At 45.4% G+C, this 18,948-nt stretch overlaps 1 protein-coding gene across 2 annotated transcripts in view; it reads left to right on the top strand.

The window, feature by feature from the left end:
* SPO11 (SPO11 initiator of meiotic double stranded breaks) overlaps positions 1–18,948 on the top strand; it is a 217,728-nt gene that overhangs the window by 96,799 nt on the left and 101,981 nt on the right. For both annotated transcript variants that reach the window (XM_048321808.1, XM_048321809.1), the window contains exon 2: positions 5,026–5,157. The gene's annotated coding sequence lies outside the window, so the exon portion shown is untranslated. The remainder of the gene's footprint in view (positions 1–5,025; positions 5,158–18,948) is intronic.

Genomic DNA, 18,948 nt, shown 5'->3' with positions numbered 1-18,948 from the left:
CAGGGAATCCTCTCAATTGTTAGCACAGCATTTCAGTGTCTTCTTTGGTGTGTTTGAGAGCCTTTGATACCTTTTAAATACCATTTATTTAGTATACTTATTTGACTGGTATAAATCATTTCTGAGTAGGTGGGTTCTTAGAATGAAGATTTTGTTGCACAAAACAAATGGCAGAATTTAAAGTCACAGTTTTTGAGTTATCTGTGTTGTTAGGTGTCTTTCCAGGTTGTCCATGCATGCAGGAGGTTTCTCCAGCGCTGGCCAAAGAGGTGGGCAGAGCAGAGAGTCACTCCTGCATTCCTACTGCTTATCCTTGACCTTTGTTTCACACAGATAATTGTCCATCTTTCCAACATGGTTCAGTCCATGCTTCCAGTGTCAGCAAACAGATTCCTGAGTAAAATACTGGGAATTGTTCAAATCTGGAGTTTTGTGTTTTGAGGTACATTTCCACTCTTCCTCAGGGACCTGCTTTGGAGTTTTGGTGCTCGAAGGAGACACATCAGAGGAACAGTGAGGAGGTCATGCTTTGTTTAGGCCTATTCTTACCAGATCAGACTTTGGTTTTGCAAAACAGAAAGCCAAAATCTGTTTGGTTCGAGGTCCCACGTTAGCTGTGACGAGCGGAAAGTACCAACCACCACTTACATTTCTTAGACAGACCAGAGACCACAAATAAATCTCATGTTATTTTTCAGCTCTCCACTCTCAGCACTGTCTCTTTAAGCTGCTCTCTGATGCCAGCCATCTGCTCCCAATTGCTGTGTTACTCTTGAGATCTGTAAGGCCAAGTCTGTGCACTCTGCCCCCAGCAGCAAACTCGGGCCAAATCCCTTCATCTGCAAAGCTCCTACCGGTTCTCATCCTCGTGGAGAGGAATGGGAGGAGATCTTCTGCCTCATATTCCCCCAGGCTCAAGGTATTGCAGCACCTCCATTCCTGGGGCTGCCATTGGGACAGGAAAATAATGCCAGGATTATGGGATCACCAGAAAGTATTAAAGAAATTCCGAGAGAATTGGCTGCTTATGAGCAATAAGGTTTGGATGCTATAAAAATGCCCTGTTCTGGCATAATTCTGCTCCCATTAAACTCAAGGAATAGAATTCCTACCAACTTTACTAGGAGCAGAGTGTGGCTAGTGCTGAGAGCTTTTGAAAATCCCACTGTATAGCTACACCCACTTTATGTGTCCATTTTAATGACATGATTAATAAAATACCAATGGAGCTCCAAACAGTTCTGTGTTCGTTTTCCAAAGCACTTTGACTCACCCGTAATCATAACCAGACTTCCAATTACACTGGATTTTAATTGTTCTCCTTTAAGGATAATTACTAGTACTCTGAAAAAAATTACTATGAGTAGCTGGTGATGAGTAGGAATAGGCATCCTCACTTCTCTCCGTCTGTTCTGTCATTTGAGTTACGAGGAATGTAATTGGATATGTGACACCCAGACAGAGAGTGGTTTCCAAGATCTGAGAGGGCTCTGTTGCAGTTAATGTGTTAATTTGGGTTCCATCTTCTCATTTGTTCTGCTTTGATCTATCATTTCGTAAAGCCAAAGCACCAAATTATTAAGTGTGTGTGCTTGATTTATGTGCAAGACTCCATTTGCATACACATTAATATTTTTAAAATTTTGGTCCAAATTTCTGCAAGCCATGGTATGGAGTAATATGAGCTGTAATTTCACACTGCGTGGCAATGACTGGTGGGAATAAAATTATCCTGTGATTTGGCCCTACTCACATACCAGGAGCTATTTTCCATTTGGAAATTTCGAATACTGCCAATTGAAATATATCTGTAAGCAAGCTGTAAAGAGAAGCATTGCATGATCTGAAGGGCCTGGGCAGGAGGCTGAATCTCATGCTCAATGTATTGAGATTATCAAGAACATGGCATTAAAACCTCAGCAAGTGGGAGTGATATTTCTACTTGCCTGACAATGGACAACCAGGGACTCTCTCCCCTGACTGGGAGAAGAATTGGGGCTGAGTTTGCTGAAGTGCTGCCCAAGAGGTCGGATTTGTGACTGTTCCCACCCAGCACAAGGCTGATTTTTGGCATCGTTGTTTTTATGCTCACCCAGTTAAAGTGCCTGTAGCGGAATTCTGCTGCCATTTATCCATAAACCCAGATTATACAAATGCAAGGAGGGTGTCATTGTGAAAAACTCTGAGTCTTTACACTTTTGGGCCTCTGGGAAGTTAAAGATTTATTTTCAATCTGACACTTAGCCCGAAGAGGTTAACAGAGCTGCTAAGATCCAGAAGTTACTGTACTTCTCTAGTACTTTCTTTTTCAAATTTGTGTAGGACACCTTCAGACATAAAGTATAGAATAATATAAATATAATCATCTATTCTTTGATGTTTTATTATATTTGTTTATTTGTATTAGATTAGTATTGTTTTAATAAAGCTCTTTTTCTTCAAAATATTCCACAAAATTCATATTATAATTAATTTTATTATTAAAAAAGTCTCCACTGGGAAATACTGATCCTTAGAAATGTGTAGTTTTCCTTGTAAAATATTTGCTCCACTGACACTTCTCTCCATCACGGTGACATTTTGGAAAATTTCTGGAAAAAAATTGGGATACAGATCCCAGCCAGTACAGCTGAGGGGTGGGTGAAGGTTTCTGGTTCAACCTCTGCCCACAGCCTTCAGCTGAGGCTCTGGGACTTGGCACTCTGTAAAATAAGCTGTTTCTTGAGCTATCAGATGAGTTGGATCTGCTTGGGAATTCTTGACTTTTTTCTCTGCTAGAATTCAAAGCTCTGCCTCAGTTACTTTGATTTCTGGTTGACTGGTTGGTGTCAGAGATGCTGGTTTGTATTTTCTCTGAGGTAAATCTGTCCCATCGCTGCTGTGGCTTTGCAGTTATGGTGGAGACGTTTGTGGAATTTGAAGATCTTTGCATTTCCTAGGGGTGGTCCACGGCTGTGTTTGCCTCCCAATGGCCGAGACATTATTCAGTGGGAAGATCATCTTAAATATGATCTGCTGGATAATGGTTGGGGTCTCCCACAGAGGGATATGGTTGTCCTGCTGGTTCACGGCCTGGGCCATCACTGACTCTGAATTCTGAAGGTCCATGGTTTGCTTGGAGCTGCTAAACATTATCAGATCTGGGTTAAAATCCAGAATTAGATGGTTTTGTGAGTTGCCCTCTCACTTTGAAGCCATTGCTTCCCCTCCATTTCATTTCTGCTTCATAAATGCACAGCAAAATTTTGCCTCCTTTTAGCATGTCAGGATAATTTAATCCAGACCCTTCTGGTTTAAATTATAGCCTTTTCCAACTCACAGACTTTCAGGACAGGCTTTCCTTTTAATCCCTTTTTATTTATTTATTTATTTGTATGTATCTTGTCTCAGCAAATTATGTTGCTTCATGTCATCTTAAACGATGTGGTGTAAAATTAAAAGAAAAGCCACTTTGTAATGTATTAAAATGTTATTTAAAAAACCCCCCAAAATGTTTGTCATTTGTTTTGCTCACAAGTAATCCCAAGCGGCAGCGCACTGTGAGGTTTTCTGTGAATGCATTTACAATAGGAGCCAACCACACATTTCACTGAATCAACAGGCTTGTCTCGAGATATTTATGACATGAATGTTCAGACTTCTGTTTAGTCAGCCATCCCCAGGGGAGGCAGCATTTTTGATAGCGCCTAAAGGAATTAGGCACATGTTGTCAAAAGGGTCTTTGAAACTCCTGAAAAATCACTGAAAACACGACTTTGATGGCTGAGTCACTTGGGGTCTTGCAAATGCTGTGCTGAGTGCCTAATTCCCAGCGCAAAGAGAATGGGAATGCAGCGCTCCCAGCAGCTGGAGCCAGCGGCAGCACAGCTCTCCTCACCATCCCAGCAAGACAGAGCGGTGACGAGCAGGAGCTCAGAAACTGCCATTAGCTCTGGATGTGTCACCTATAAAAACATCATTGTCTGTCTGCACAGCTCACAGGCTGACTTTGTGTCAGTCCCAGCGAGGATGCTGCCCTTCCCTCGCCCAGGCGAGCTGGATGCCCCCGAGCTGGCTCTGCTGCTGCAGCTCTGTGCTCCTTACCGAGCTCCTCGTTACTCCCGGTAATCTCTGCAGTCCCAGTTAACTCCAGCGCAAACAGGAGTTTTTCCCACGTTTGGGGCTTCATCCACAAAATCCCTACGAAGCATTAGCAGCAGACCCTGGGGCTGGAACGCAGAGGCATGTTCTGCAGGGGTGTGAGGGCAGAGGAGGCTGATGCCAACCTCGGTCCCAGCTCTCCAGCCGCCTCCTCTCACCACAGCCCCTTGAGTGCCATCTGAACTATTTTTCCAGTTAGAGCCAGACTACTCCATCATGTCCTCGGTATGAAAAAACTTGCGAAGGGGGCAACCTTTGATCCCTAAAAGCTTTCAGAAGTGTTAATTCCATGTCTGGAATATTGTCACGGAGCAGCTGAATTCCAGCGCGTCCAAGAGCACAGGCGGCACCCGGGGGGTGAGCGCAGCCTGCTCAGAGCTGGGCCATGTGGAGAAGGGCAGCTCTGGCTAGGCTTTGTGCTCGGGCTTTTATGATGCTTTTAATATGAGAGACTCTTATCATGGTTCATTTACTTCTATGCTTGTGGTTTTGCCACTTGGGAGCAATTATAGGGTTCTCTGATTCGTGCGAAGGGAAGAGCTGACGTTTAGATGGTGAATTATGTGGCTATTTTTTGGTGGACTTTTGCTTGTATTGAACTAGAAGACATTAAAGCACTTTGGTCCAGTTAAGATGGCATTTATCTTGCGTGTGGCCACACTTTATTTTGTTACCTACACTCCCAGACTGTTTGAGAAGGAAGTATTGATAGAAGTTTGAAGACAAGCTGTTGATGATTTGCCTTTGCCATAGTAAAGGCAGGCTCTTAATTAAGATCCACTATGGGTTTTTTTCCAGTGCATTTTTTAATTTATTATTTGCTTTGATTTTCCAGAACATCTATGCTCTAACCAGCTCATTTTGTTTCTGTTTTTGTCCCACCAGTATCGATGTCACTTGAAGATCTGATTGCCAACATCATAAAAACAGTGCTAGGAAAAACCACAAAATATTGCACAAGACCCAGGAGGACTGAAAGTTGAAGGATTTCTTTCAGAGGATATATTGTTTTCACTGGTGAGTAGGTGGAGCCATTCCATTTTTCCTGATTACAGTCTAGAGCAGCTCAAGTTGCTGTGACTGGAATTCTATTTCTATGGATCATCTTGCTGAAAGAATTTGACAGCAGCAGAGTTTTTCCCCAGTGCCCTTGTTGTAAATTGTATGTGTTTCATATCTATTATTAATTAAAAACAGGTTTTTTCCCATTTAAACAATGTAATTTCTTGAGGTGGGAAGAGGCTTTCTTTGGCTGATGGTTGTTCATTAAATTGGGAGTAGAAATGGTTTGTATCTTCTGAAGTTGAATGTAAATCTGGAAAAACTTTTATTGTAAAGTCTGAAATTGGGCAAAACCCTGGAGCCCTGAGATTCAGATGAAGTCCAGAGTGGTGGTCAGAAGAGTCCTAAAAGGAGCCAAAGGCAGGAATATGGAGGAGAAAAAAAAAAAAAAAGTTGAATATTTGTTCTCCTCTCAAGCATTCAAGGGGATTAAAAATTGCACCCAAATTGGAATGTTAAATACAAGCTCAAATGGGGAGACCTGCTGGACACATGGTTGCAAACCATTACAGAGGCAGCAGAATGATGGGGTTTGAGCAGGAGAGATTATCCCCAAATAAATTATCCATTCTAAACATTTGTACATTCACTATTTTACTCACAGTGTCTCACACTGATAATATTCTTCCCCCAAATTTACATGATCCAGGGAGAGAAGAAAAATAGAAGTATGTGCTTCTTTTTCTGATTTTGTGGTCTCCAGAGCTGAAAAGAGTTTATTTATTTTCCAAGAAATTCAACCTCACCCTTACTCCAACTGTATGGCACACAATCATTGAAGTCCTGCTCCTTGAAGTAGCTCTGGAATCTTAAAAATCACAGGAAACCTCTCTTTTGTTTGATGTTTTAACCACTACAGAGGAAGACTGTTCCAAAGCTCCACTAGGATCCATGTGGGCTGGGTCACTGTGGGTTTCCTGCCTGACCTGGGAAGCTGCAGCCCTCAAGGTGTGATGGGCATTCCTGTCTCCTCCAGGTGTTGGATCCTGGGAGAAGTTCTGGGAATGTGCACCAGGTACAACACAGGATGCTCTCAAACCTGTTCTGTTGGTCTGCCTTTGCTTCATGGGCTATGTGAGCAAACAAGAGATCAGAGGGCACAAGAGGCTGATCTGGCTCTGGCTTCTGATTCGAGTAAATAGATAAATCAAAGGATAAAGTGACCACAGCAAAATATGTTACAAAAATCCAAACTTATTTAAGTAATGAAAAGTCATGGATAGCTAGTTTAAGATTGAGAGCAGGAGAGGAGCAGAAGGCAGTGTAGTGGTGTCCCTTGGATGATAAAGACCATCTTAATGTTTTCTGATTACACTTACTAATACACTTTCTAAGTACTGGAATCAGTCTTTGCTGCCTGACATCCTGCTAACAAAGCAAGGGCATTTGACTTCTACCAAAGCAACTCAGAAGTACTAAGAGAATTTCCTACTACAGGATTTTAAATAGGATTTCTTAAAAACAGATCACTGTTTAAAAGTGAGAAGCTGGACTCTTGCCCTGGCATTTTGTGGGGCAGCAGCAGGGACACAGGGCTCTTGGAGGGGGAAAAATGAGTCGTGGACCTTCAGCTCATCCAGGATCTCCTACTTTTCACCAGCCTTGGCTTAGTCTTTCCCTGCCTTAGCTTCATCCAGATATGTGTGCCAGAAGAGCTTTAAAAGAGCAAAGCGGAAAGTCTGTCATTTGTGTTTAATACAGAACAGTTTCACCAGGTATCCTCCTTGTGCTTACCCTGAAACTCTATAAAACATCCTGTCAGTTGCAGAATATATACAAATAACATACGCTCATGGGGCTTGGGAGGATGAAATCCAGATGGAAGGGTTTTTTCTCCACAGAAAACACGGGCCAAACCTTAATGTGCTGCAGACTGGCATGGCCACCCCAGGACAGTGCCAGTTTGCTGTGGGAGAGCCCAGACACATTTTCCTGCACATTTTCCTGCTGAGGCTTCCCTCCTGCTGCCTGAGCTGCATCCACAGCACACAACAGTGTCTCTCTTACAGTTACCTGCCACGGCTGCAGAGAGCTCTCAGGGACTGTGCTTTTCATTCAGCCGAGCGTGATCCTGGGGATGTGAGCTGGGGCAGCAGCAGCATGAACAGAACTTGTGTTTATCCCCTGGGCTGTGCAGCCAGCAGCTGCTCCTATTAGCACAATTTGCATATGGCCTTGGCAAGGCTCGGAGTAAATCAACTGTTCTTCATGGGTGGGGACAGAAAATCTGTCTCCTTTGGACTTGCAGCCGTTGCTGTAACATCAAACCTGTGTTTGGGGATCCAAGAAAAAGATTGGTTAAAAAATAATGATCTTTTAAAATCTTTTAAACTTTAATTTTAAAGTAATTAAAGCCAGAAAATAAGCGGTGAAAGAAGGTGAGCAAGGAGTACCTGTGAATATTCACAGTCAACTAAATAGAAACCTCTTCTATTTTTGGATGCTGATCTCTGCCTCTCCCCATCCTTCCATGTCCCCTGGCAATAGGGCAGTGTAGGCCCAGAGAAGCAACAAATCTAGCAATTAGTGTCAGCCTTATTAATTCATATCACACAACCTGAATAGATTATTGCTGTGCCATATAAGATCTGACTTCTGTGCAGGTGTGTGTTGGTCAAAGCAGGAAGGAGAGCTGGGATAAATGAATGGTGAGTGTTGGATGTGAGACCCTTTTGAGTCAGTTCTGCAAAGATTTTTAGGTCCTTGACTTTGGATTCAGTGGCAGTTTGGCATCTACACAGCAACCAGGTATTTAAGCACCTCCAAGTGCTTTCTGTTTTGAGTAAAAAGAATGGGAAAAAACCAGATGTCTCCAAAGCCTGAGTAGCATAGAGGGATGAGCAGGGAATGTCTCTTCCAAGAAAGCAACAAGAGGGTATCAAAATGAAATGAGCAGGTGGCAGATTCAAAGTAAGGAAAAAGAGCTTCTTCTTAACATGTTCTGTATTTAATCTATAAAACTGCTAGGGGACACTCTGAACACTGAAACTTGAGGTAGGTTCAAAATTCAGCAAATTAAAACCACACAACAGCATTCCCATGCTTCCCACCAGGCAGGACACCTGTCACTGCCCACTGCCAGGGACTGCTCCACAGACCTTCAGCTGGGATCCCTACATCCATTCCTGATGCTCTTAGGGAGCCTAAACAGGTATTTCACAGGGCAGCTTGGAGACTTGATTAACATGGACAAATCACTTTAAAAATTTTGGATGAAAGGGGCTCCTAAGCCCAGCCCAAAACTCGCTTTGCACGACGTGCAAACGATAACCGAGCTGACAAAACTCATTAAATGCAGCACCTTTATCATAGGGGATAATCTGTGAAAATGTTGCAACACCAGCTGTTGGCGAGCTACCAGCACACCATCCTCCCATTGCAGTTACAGAGCAGTGACCTGGTGATAGGCTCCTACTTGCTCAGCACCAGGCTCTCCTGGGATGATGTATTAGGAAATCCCCCACTGGCTACCTGAGGTTTTATCCCAAGGGCTTTGTGCTGGACAGGAGGGATGGGGCACTGCCCCCACAGTGGCTCTGCTGCTGTTGGGGCAAAGGCTCCAGCAGAGCTCCAACAAACACCAACAGACGTGGGCAGCACAATCGAAAAGCTGCTCTAGACACGCTGTTCAGATTACACGATTAGGACAGATGTCAGTCTTTTGAGGATTAAGGTGAGCCTGGTTGGTCTCATGCAGCTGATCTCCACTTGAAGGACATAAGGTTTGTTTTTCAGGTTTTGTTGTTACAAGCAGACATCATCAAGGTCTGGATCATCAACATTTTGTCATGGGGGGCAAGGAGATTGAAGAGGCATTTGGCATGGTGATAGCATTTTGGAAAGATTTTGTGAAAATCCAGATTTCTTGCTGCCATATGGAATAGAGGAAAACTAGGTAGATATCCCAGATTTTCTTAGAGTGAATTAAATTTTAAGTAAAGAGCCCAGTGTTTTAGCAAAATGGTCTGCATAGTCTTGTTGTTGAGCTCATAGGGAAATGTAACAAACAGCATTTTCAAGTGGTTTTCAAGACAATTTCACAAGCTTGTTCTGAGCACTTATGGAACCCTTTCTGTTTTCAGAGCTCCCAAAAACAACAAGCTTGCTAAAAAAACCCTACAGGCACTATTTTTAGTGCTGCAATGTCTAAAATAACAGCACATTGACAGGAACTCCATCAGTTCCAACAGGAAGCCACAGTGCTTGGTGGTTTATGGTCCCCCTCCAGTTCCCAACTGGCTGAGCCCAGACAGATGAGTCCAGCAGATCGTGGGTGGGCAGGAGCAGCCCCTGCCACCATGCCAGGAGGGCTGGAGCAATCCTTCCCCACTGCTGGAGTGCAGCTGCCTCTGGGCTAAAACCTGACCTCTTTGACCACCACCAGGTCTTCAGCTCCAGCTTTCTGCTGTGAAGCCTGAGCTTGGAAAAGGAGTGTTTTCAACTGGAGTGCTCTGCCCATTTTACTCCTTTTTGACCCTCTCCTTGATTTCTCAGTGAAATGTCTCTCTGTTCTTTCTCCCATTCCTGAATTATTTTCCCAGCATTTTTTGGCAGAGAGCAGAGCCTCCCTCCAAGCACCTACTGTGGCATAAAGATATCTGCACGGGGAGTAGGACTGACACACCATTCCCATCCTGTGGCTCCCCGAGCTGCCATCCGAGCTGCCTCTGGGCAGCATATCCATTCTCACTGTAACCCTGGTGTTCCTCCCAAAATGTAACATGAATCCAGGAGCAGCTTTGTTGAACTATAATCTGGGTCAACTGTGCCTGGTAGGTTGAAAGGTCATGCTGAAACCCCATCTGTTTTAGCTCTCCGTTGGAACCATGAAAGTACTTTAAACTTGAGATGTTCTGTAGCATTCCTAAATTATCAGTAATGTGTAGTGACACCAAGAACTGTGGTCTAGAAATGCCATGTTTCTCTCTTTTTTTTTTTTTTTTTTGATCTAACTGGCTGAAGCATCAGATTTAGGAAGTAAATTCAAATCAGCTGGACATAGGTCAGTGGCTGTGTGTGGAGAGGACGGTATGGTAGGTGCCTCTGGCCCATAAAAAGCCTGTCCTACTGAGATCTGGCTCCAGGGCTTATTAAATACCAGCCATTTTTGACTAGTAAAAGACCAAACAAAATGTGCTTTTTCTCCTTTGATGATTAAAATCAGCCTGAAGTGAGTGGCATCATTTATATAAACACTTGCTTTAATGCAAGTGCTGTCCTAAGAGATTACAGCATTGCGTGCTTCCTTGTAAGGCTTTTTTGCTTTCAGGTGAAAGCAAACATAACCTGCAGACTGAGGGACAGCTTCACTCGACCAGGTTGCTCAAAGCCCTGTCCAACCTGACCTTGAAAACTTCCGAGGATGGGACAGCCAAATTTCCCTGGGCAACTGTTTCTTGGGATGTGTCCTCCTCCTGACAGCCCCTGTCAGATCTGCCTTGGGGCAGGGCAGCTCTCTGTGCCCGTGTTCCCAGCACCTCCCTGGCAGTGAGGGTTTAAAGCTGCACTATAAACCAAAGACCACACTGGTTCCTATTATTTATGGCTAACTCAGAGACGGTGACACCCTTGGCGACCTCCTCCTGCCACCTTTAACCTCTCAGCTCTGTCTGCTGCCTCCCCATCCTCACGTAACACAAAGATGAGAACCAAGCCCCTCGCTCTGGACTACGGCGCGGTAATTGAGTGGAGTCACGCTAACGACGCGGAGACGAGTCTGCAACTCATTATGAGGTTTTCTTCTCAATTAATTGTCAGAAGCAAAGGGATGTTTGATGTTTAATGTCGTCTTCTTCTTGTTAAATGCCTTCCCTTTGCCACCCATCCTCAGACACTGGGAATAGGCAGAGCTGAACAAGGCAAAGCTGCGGAGCTGTCGGTGTGTTCGTGTAAAATCCATCTCCAGCGTCCCTCTGTAACACACAGGTCTGTAGGGGACCTTGGGTTTCGGTTTGTTGACAAAATAACACTGACATCTTACTTTGAGGCACCAAATGAATCCTAAACCAGGGTTCAGGGTGGGGGATTTAGATGCTGTGTGTGTTCTCTGGGCCGGGAGAGGGATGCATCTCTTCTGATTGTGAACGTGTCCTCACAGATCTGTCTTTGGACACAGGAAGACAATTCCTCTGTCTGAAAATCTTCCTTGGAGCTGAGGTTTCCTCATGTGGTCTGAGCCCAGGAACAGCCCTTTGGCTGTCAGGAGTTTATGCAGGGGGAAAAAACCAAAAACAAAGAAGGGAAACAGCAATGGTAAGGAGATTAGTGAGACTTTTAAAAGGGAGAGGAGTCAAGATGTGCCCTGTGTGACCAAATGGCAGAGATGTCATTTAAAGTGGACCAAAGGGACAGTTTGTCTGTGAAATCTTCTGCTTTTGGACTTAATTAATTTTTATTGTAAAAAATTGTGAAAACATCAGCAGTTTGTGCACTTTTTGCATCTTACAAAATCACAGATTCCTCCGGTGTTTTATAAACTCAGAGGCTTCACAAAGTGCAGGGGAACGGCTGTTAATTTTGGAGACAGGAGGATGAAGCTCAGTTCTTCATCTCAGTTCTTCATCCCTCAGTGCTGCTGAGGTCACTGCAGGAGCATCCTTTTTGTTTCCAAAACTGCACATCTCCAGGCCAGTCCTGTGGGGGAAATCCTGATCCCAGTCAGGTCAGTAACAAATCTGTGCCTGTTCCACCTGAGCTTGGATTCAGCCTTGGTGTCCTCCATAAGGCTGCTCAGGGCTGTTGGGACTCAAAATCGAGCACAACTTCAAAGACTTAAACCAATTGTGATTCAGCAAATTACTGGCAAAGCTCTGATTAAGACTTTAGGTATTTGTGGCTCCCAGCCCACTGCTGTGTCCACAGGTGGAATTGAATTGATTACAAAAAAATCTTTGGAAGGTTCATTATTTTAGATCCGGTATTTTGAACTTTTAGGAAGATCTAATGTAGATGAGGAAGTAAATAACAATTTTATGAAAAGGTAAAATACAGATTGGGCTCTTGTAATGTGGAAATTACCAGAGACAAAAAGTAGATAATTCTGCACTAGGCTGCATTTTAAGTTACCGATTGCACCAATTATGTAAGACAAATCTCTTAATTTGTTCTGATTTAGAAACAACAGAGATGCCATATTTCACTCAAAAAACCTAATAAAAATATGTTTGAGGTATCCTTTCCCAGGTTTTTATAGAGAATCCCATGTTATGTTAATGACAGTTTACATTCTGCTTAACCATTTTACTGCAGCTAGAGGAGAGGTTTCTATGTGTATGTTAATACATATATATCTATCTCTAGAAAGTGAATAATTTGACAATTTTTGATGTGTTGAACGGGATGGGGAGAAGCACTGATCCAGAGGAAAAGCCAGCCCTGCACATGAACCTGCCTCACTGATGGTTTTGGTGCAGTCAATAATTTCCCTCGGATGCGCTGCAGAAGTTGAGTCAGTACTGATTTGTTCAGGCCAGATGCACAAGGCAGTGGTGCTGCTGCAGCATCCAGCTGGCAGAGCTCCTGACTGCTCTGTGCTGCTCAGCACAGAAGTGCACACATCCCTGACTGTCAGAGGTGAAGGTTTAACCATCACACAGCTCAACGTCAGCTTTGCTGGGACGGTTTGGTTCTCCCTCGTGCCCAGGGAAGAGATCACACTAATGTGGATTTTCGTTTTGCTTTTTTTCTCTCTTCTAAATTAATAGAATGTTTAAATGTGCTGTCAGGTTTGATTTCAGTTGCTGTGAAAGTTGAAGTCACTTCTTGTCTTGTCCCAAACGGTGCATCCTGTCTCTGCCTTATTGCACCAAGAGCCTCTTTTGGATGTGTCAGACCGAGCCCCCGAACTTGTGAGTGACTTTTGTTAAAACTGGGCAGCACAAACACCCTGTGCCCCATTCCAGCAACCTCCCTCTGCTTTCCTAAAGTCTCTCCCCATCCTTCAAGCACAGAAGATGCCAGAGAGCAGCAGCAAAAAGCAGGGAAGAATTTCACATGAAAAAAACACCACTGCAAGAGGTGTGCAGACCAACCCATCCCAGAATGTTGTTCTTCTTTCAGGTTTATCAGACAGATAAACCATTACTTCCCGGATCCCAGGGATGTAAGGACAAGTTCAACTTGCATCATCCTTCTCAATTTCATTAGCTGGCATTTAACTTCCAGTTGGATGCATCATGTAAATAGACAAAAAACTGTGCAAGAGACTTCCTACAAAGTCCTTATGAATTCCTGTGGGCATTCTAACATATAAGGAACTATTGCTTCAGTTTTATAATGTTTTATTCATGTTACAAGCAGCAATTAAAACCTGTGGGAGAACAAGGGAGAAAGAAGGGTTTTTCAGATAAAACCAGGGTAAACACATTTATTTTCTCACTGGAACCAGGAATTTGATATTTCTGTTCTTGCTGAAACTTGTTAGCACTTTGAGACAAGATTTTTCATGCAGAATCTTATAATAAGAAAAGAAATGTAAGCCCAGCATCAGGAATCGGTAACCCACAGCTGGAGGTGCCAATGTGTTCTTGTCTGCTCCAAAATTCAGGGTAAGAGAGATGTTGGAAAGCTGCATTCAGGTCTATCTCTGCTGTTCTCTTCTGAAAACAAATTAATGAGAAAACAAAATGCTGGACCTCTGAAATCACCTCTATCATCAGATTATTTCTGTCTTTTCCAGGAGTCCCAACAGCTCCTGTTGGAACTCTTCCACTAAATCACTTCCTTAAATGGTCACTGAATCAGGGGGAGACAATAAAAGATGGGTTTCTGTAGGTTATGGGTGTGGGTTCGGCAATCACGTTGGGCGCCAGACTGTAGGTTACGGGGGTTCTGGGGTCCTGTCGGGACGGCCGGACGTAGACGGTGACGGATGGAGACGAGAGATCTCTATAGGCAGGTCTTGGGACACAGCCGGTTTATTGTAAAGGGCGTGGGTATTGGGGCACTGCTCAGAGCTGGTAGACTCAGCTCTGAGCAGGCCCAAGAGAGCAAGAGAGTGAACGGGTGAGAGAGAGAGTGTAAGAGCAAGAGTGGAAGAGAGAGCAGGAGAATAGAATGGAAGAGAGAATGAGAATGTGAATGAGAATGAGAATGAGAATGAGAATGTGTGAAGTCCTGGTTACAATACAATAAATCATCTTCTGCACTGAATATTCTAATTGTCACTAACCAATCTAATACAAGATACAAATCCTATAGCATTTACATACAGCCTATAAGAGTTCTTATATTACCATAGAGTGTTACATCTTAACTTCTAAAAACTACTCTTTGGACCCCTTCTGCTGAGCTAGTAGGGTCTGCTCTGACCCTTGGACCTGTTTGCAAGCAGAGGGTATTGTTCCATCAAGAGGGGATTACTTCAGTCGGCCATACCATTGTTTTCTAGTTGTTCAGTAACTAAGACCTGGTATTTCAAAAGTGGCTTTCATTTCGATGTTGCCTGTAGTTTTCATATTCCCAAAATCTTTTGTCAGGCAATCATATTTCCAAGGCTTTCCTGTTTCATCTTCCCCAACAGGTTTCAACATCCCCCCCAGCACTCCGAGGCTGGATCTGCCCCCTGCCTTGTGCCTGCTCCAACCACTGACCTCCAGGAAAAGGGAATCATCTCCCTGGGTGGGGGACACACATCTTGGAAAGACTTCTTCTGTTTGAAATTGCAGAAATGGCATTTTTAGTGAAAAAAGGGGGGCTTTGCCTGGATCTAGTTCTTAGCACATCAAATCAGCTGCCGGGTTTGGTGTCAGGGTTGAAGAAAAGTCCAGACCACAGCTCTTGCACTGCAGACAGACTCCCACACTGAGAGGTCTCCCATCACCACCAGTAACAGATGGTGAGGGTGGGATGTGTTTTGCCCACCTTCTCTCTCTCAGGACATGGTTCCGGGTTGAATTTTCTGTCTTTGCCCTTCGTGCTGGTCCATTTGTGGCTGGAGAAGTTCACAGTGTGGCTGTGCTGCCACACTCACGCCGTCATTTCAACTCCTCTGGCTGTCAGGGAGGCTCATGAGGTTTGTTGGGCTCTGTTAACTCCATTATCTCTTAGCCTGGGCAGGGAGCACTGCAGGCCACGCACTGAGGGGCTTCCAAAACTAAGCCTCAAATCAAACACAGCAAATTAAGCCACGGCATATGCAACACATCATTTCAGTATTTATGTTTGCAGCCTCCAGCTCCGGTATCGGAAAGCCTGGGAGATGAGTGCAATAAATAGCCCGTTCACAGAGGAGCTGGCAAGCTTTATTATGTTTATGGTTCTGCACAAATAGTGTTGACAGAGTTCTTTTGATACAGAGATAGTTTGTGTGCTCAGATCACTGAGGAGAGCTGCACTTGGGAGGATTTGTCCCCAGCTGAGTCTGGATCTTTAGGTGCCTCTAACTCCTTGTGTGGTGTGTTTTAAACCCTGCCCTGTGGAGGGGCTTTATATAAATCAGTTTATAGTGATTTTGTGCTGCTCCTCTGAGATGGCAAACCCAGCCATACCTCTTTGCCTGGCATTAAATCACTACAATTAAGTGATAAACATTGCTGACTATTCTGAATCCTAAATGTGCCCGGTGTGCTGCAGGAAGTAAAACACGAGGAAAGCATCCCATGGAATTTCCGATCTGAGGCTTTGGTACAAGAGCCATGGAATCAATGGGAATTTTTTCCTTAATTTCAGTAGGAGCTGGATCTTGCCCAAATCGCACAAAGCAGTCTCCCACGCTCCAGAACAAATCCAGAGGCATATGGTTACTGTCAGAACAGGTGGATGTTCATATGGTTTGTAAAGGAGCTGGAGACTGCTTGTTGCATTCTGATAAGAAGGTTACTCCAGGCAACTGGAATAGAGTAAAAACAGGGAGAAGTGCAGCATGGGCAGCAGAGGCAGCAGCAGCAGGCACAGATGAGACTGGGATATGAGGGAGAGGAGAAGCCTGGCACGAAGTTATGCAGAGCTTTGCAAACAAGGAGGGAAAGCTCAGCTAAATATGAGCAAGATTTGGAGGGAAAACTCAGCACCTTTGAGAGCAAAGGGGTTTGTGGTGCTATTTTGACAGGGATGGAAGTATTTGTGGGGGATGGGGAGACCAGGATGGTCCACAGCTGAGGGCATGTTGTCATGCAGTAGATAAGAGATCTATCTAAAGGCTATCCCAAAATATTCAGTGTAGCAAACTCCAGTGCATAACTTCATAATGGGAGCCATTGTCTTCTTGCCATTTGCAAAATGAAGGCAATAAAATACAATTTTAAAAAATGAAGAATCTTGTGAGTATGAGATAATTTTTTAACTGGAACTCATTGTTTATGCATGCTCAGCAATTAAGGTTCTGTGCTGCTAAAATAGAAATGGTAATAATTTGGGAATGCTAAATCAGCACCACAGCAGTTACTCTCCGAAAGGATGTGTTTGGGAAGGTATCAGGAGAGATAACCGAGTCTTGTTGCTGTTATTTTATTAACTCAGGAGTAGTTTGAAGAGTCCTCTGAAGTATTTATCTGATAGAATTGCCAACCCCAAGGAATGATTTCTGCGTGAGCAAGGCCGTGTTTCTCCCACAGAAGGTGCTAACCAGGCACTCTTGTTAAAAACTCAGAGAGAAAACCCAGCAAAGAATCCTTTCACAGTGGTGCTGAGATGGCTCAGACGTCACTGTGTGGATATTCTTCTGTGCCCCAAGAAAAGTTTGGGATGCTTGCCTTTGAAACTAAATTTTCATTTCATTCCGGAACCGAAAGCTGCGAGCGAAGTGCAAAAGCGGATCAGCCGCGGGACTTCTCGCTGGAAGGGAACCCTGGGCTGGGCTGTCGGGGTTTGCGCGTCCCGTTCTCTCGGGGTTTGCGGGTGTCGCGGGTGGCGGGGCAGCGGCGCTGGGGACCGGGATCCGCATCCCAGCGCCATTCCCGGCTCCCGGCGCGGCGCCAGCGCCCCCTCCCGGCATCCCGCGGCACCCCCTGCCCTCCCACGGGGAGCCTCGGGAAAACCCCGGGTGTTGGAGCCTTTCTTAGGTCCAGCGAGCGCAGATCGCTCCGAGGAGGGGACAGGTGGGGGAGGACAATCCTTTCCGAGTGCCCACAGCACAGCGGTGCCTCCCGAAGCCACTTCTGCCCCTCGCTCCCTCACCAGCAATGACGCCATCAGAAAGAGAGCTGGGCAGCTGGAGCATCTTGCATGATAGACACAGAAAACACACACCCATGGATGGCATTTCAGTGAGGGGAAAGGTTTGTGGGTTCCCACGGGAAAGGGGCTGAGGACAAAGCCACAGCTCAGGAGTGGCTCGGGGATCCTCTTGCGGGGAGGTGAGGAGGGGGCTGACAGCATATTCTCAACAGAAAAATCGTATCTATAAATATTGAGATATATATATATATAGGTAAATGGAAACATAATGTACCTGGAATGACAAGCAGCCTAAAAGAGAGGACCTATGGACCAGAGTGGTGCCCTGAGCGATGTGAAATACTGTGTTGGATGGCAAGGTGAAAGAAATTCAGCACCCACATAAAATGTGATTAAATATGTATTTTTAAATTAAAGCAGGACCATTTATGGTGAGGATAGCTAAGTTTTTGGTTCTGTAATTCTTTCAGGCTATCCTCTGTCAGTGCAGGGGCATTTCCATGGGGTACAACCGGCAAGTGCTGCTCCCATCCAGTTTAGGAGCGCAGCCATAGTTTGCACTCCAGTGTTGTGTGCAATATAGAAATGTCACAGAACTGAACTCGGACTGACAAAGTGGAGTAGTTGGGAAATGTTCTTGTAAGGAAAGTAATAAACACACCTGGCTCAAAGCTGCCAGTGTGGCAGCGCTGGTGCAGTTTCCCCCCCGGCAATTCTGGGCATTGCTTTGTGTGCACCGAAGCAGAGAGCAGCGATCCCACGCTCAGGCCCGGTGCAGAGGGTGTGCAAAGGCCGTTTTCAGTGCCTGCACCTTGTGTGTTCACAGAGATTTGTCTTCTAGGAGCAGGGCTGATCCTGCACAGCTGATCCATGCTCAGCCACACAGCTGGGGTCTGTACCCACCCAAGATTCATCTCCTTGAGTGGCCTCAGTCCACACCTGACAGAGCATGTTTTGGGGTGACTTTATACTTGTAGGGTGACTTACAGAGACCTGCTGGTGCACACAGACCCAGCCTGATGCCACAGAGGAGCTCGGTGAGCACTTGTTACAGGAATCCAGACCTTTGCTTTTTCACAAAGCCTTTCCGAGAGCAGCGTGAGAGGGCTGAGCCGGGGGGGACGGAGGAGTCCGGAGCCCGGCAGTGCTCCGGTCGGTGTGGCAGGCACCGGAGAGGTGCCTCGATTTGTCGGTGCTTCAGACCCCTGCGTTTCTCACCCTTCCTGTTAACACCTATTCCTGCCACCTTGCTTGTTCTCCCCAAGATCTCTCGGCTTTCCAGCTGCTCCCGCAGAGCAGGAACAAGGAGCCGAGCAGCCCCACCTCGATCCTGGTCCCTTTCGGAGCCGTTTCCCACTGTCCGTCTCACCGGCTCTCGGGGACGGCATTTTCCATCCCGGGAATGCGGCGGCGCTGCTGTTCCGCTGCTCTGCCGCCAGAGGGCGGGCGGGGACTTCCAGCGCCGCCGGGGCTCCGGGGACGTCCCGGTACCGTCCGGGACATCCCGGTACCTTCTGGTACATCCCGGTACCTTCTGGTACATCCCGGTACCGTCCGTGACATCCCGGTACCTTCTGGGACATCCCGGTACCTTCTGGGACATCCCGGTACCGTCCGTGACATCCCGGTACC

Source organism: Corvus hawaiiensis, chromosome 17 (assembly GCF_020740725.1).
Source record: "Corvus hawaiiensis isolate bCorHaw1 chromosome 17, bCorHaw1.pri.cur, whole genome shotgun sequence".
NCBI lineage: Eukaryota > Metazoa > Chordata > Aves > Passeriformes > Corvidae > Corvus > Corvus hawaiiensis.
This window is presented reverse-complemented; position numbering and strand designations above follow the sequence as displayed.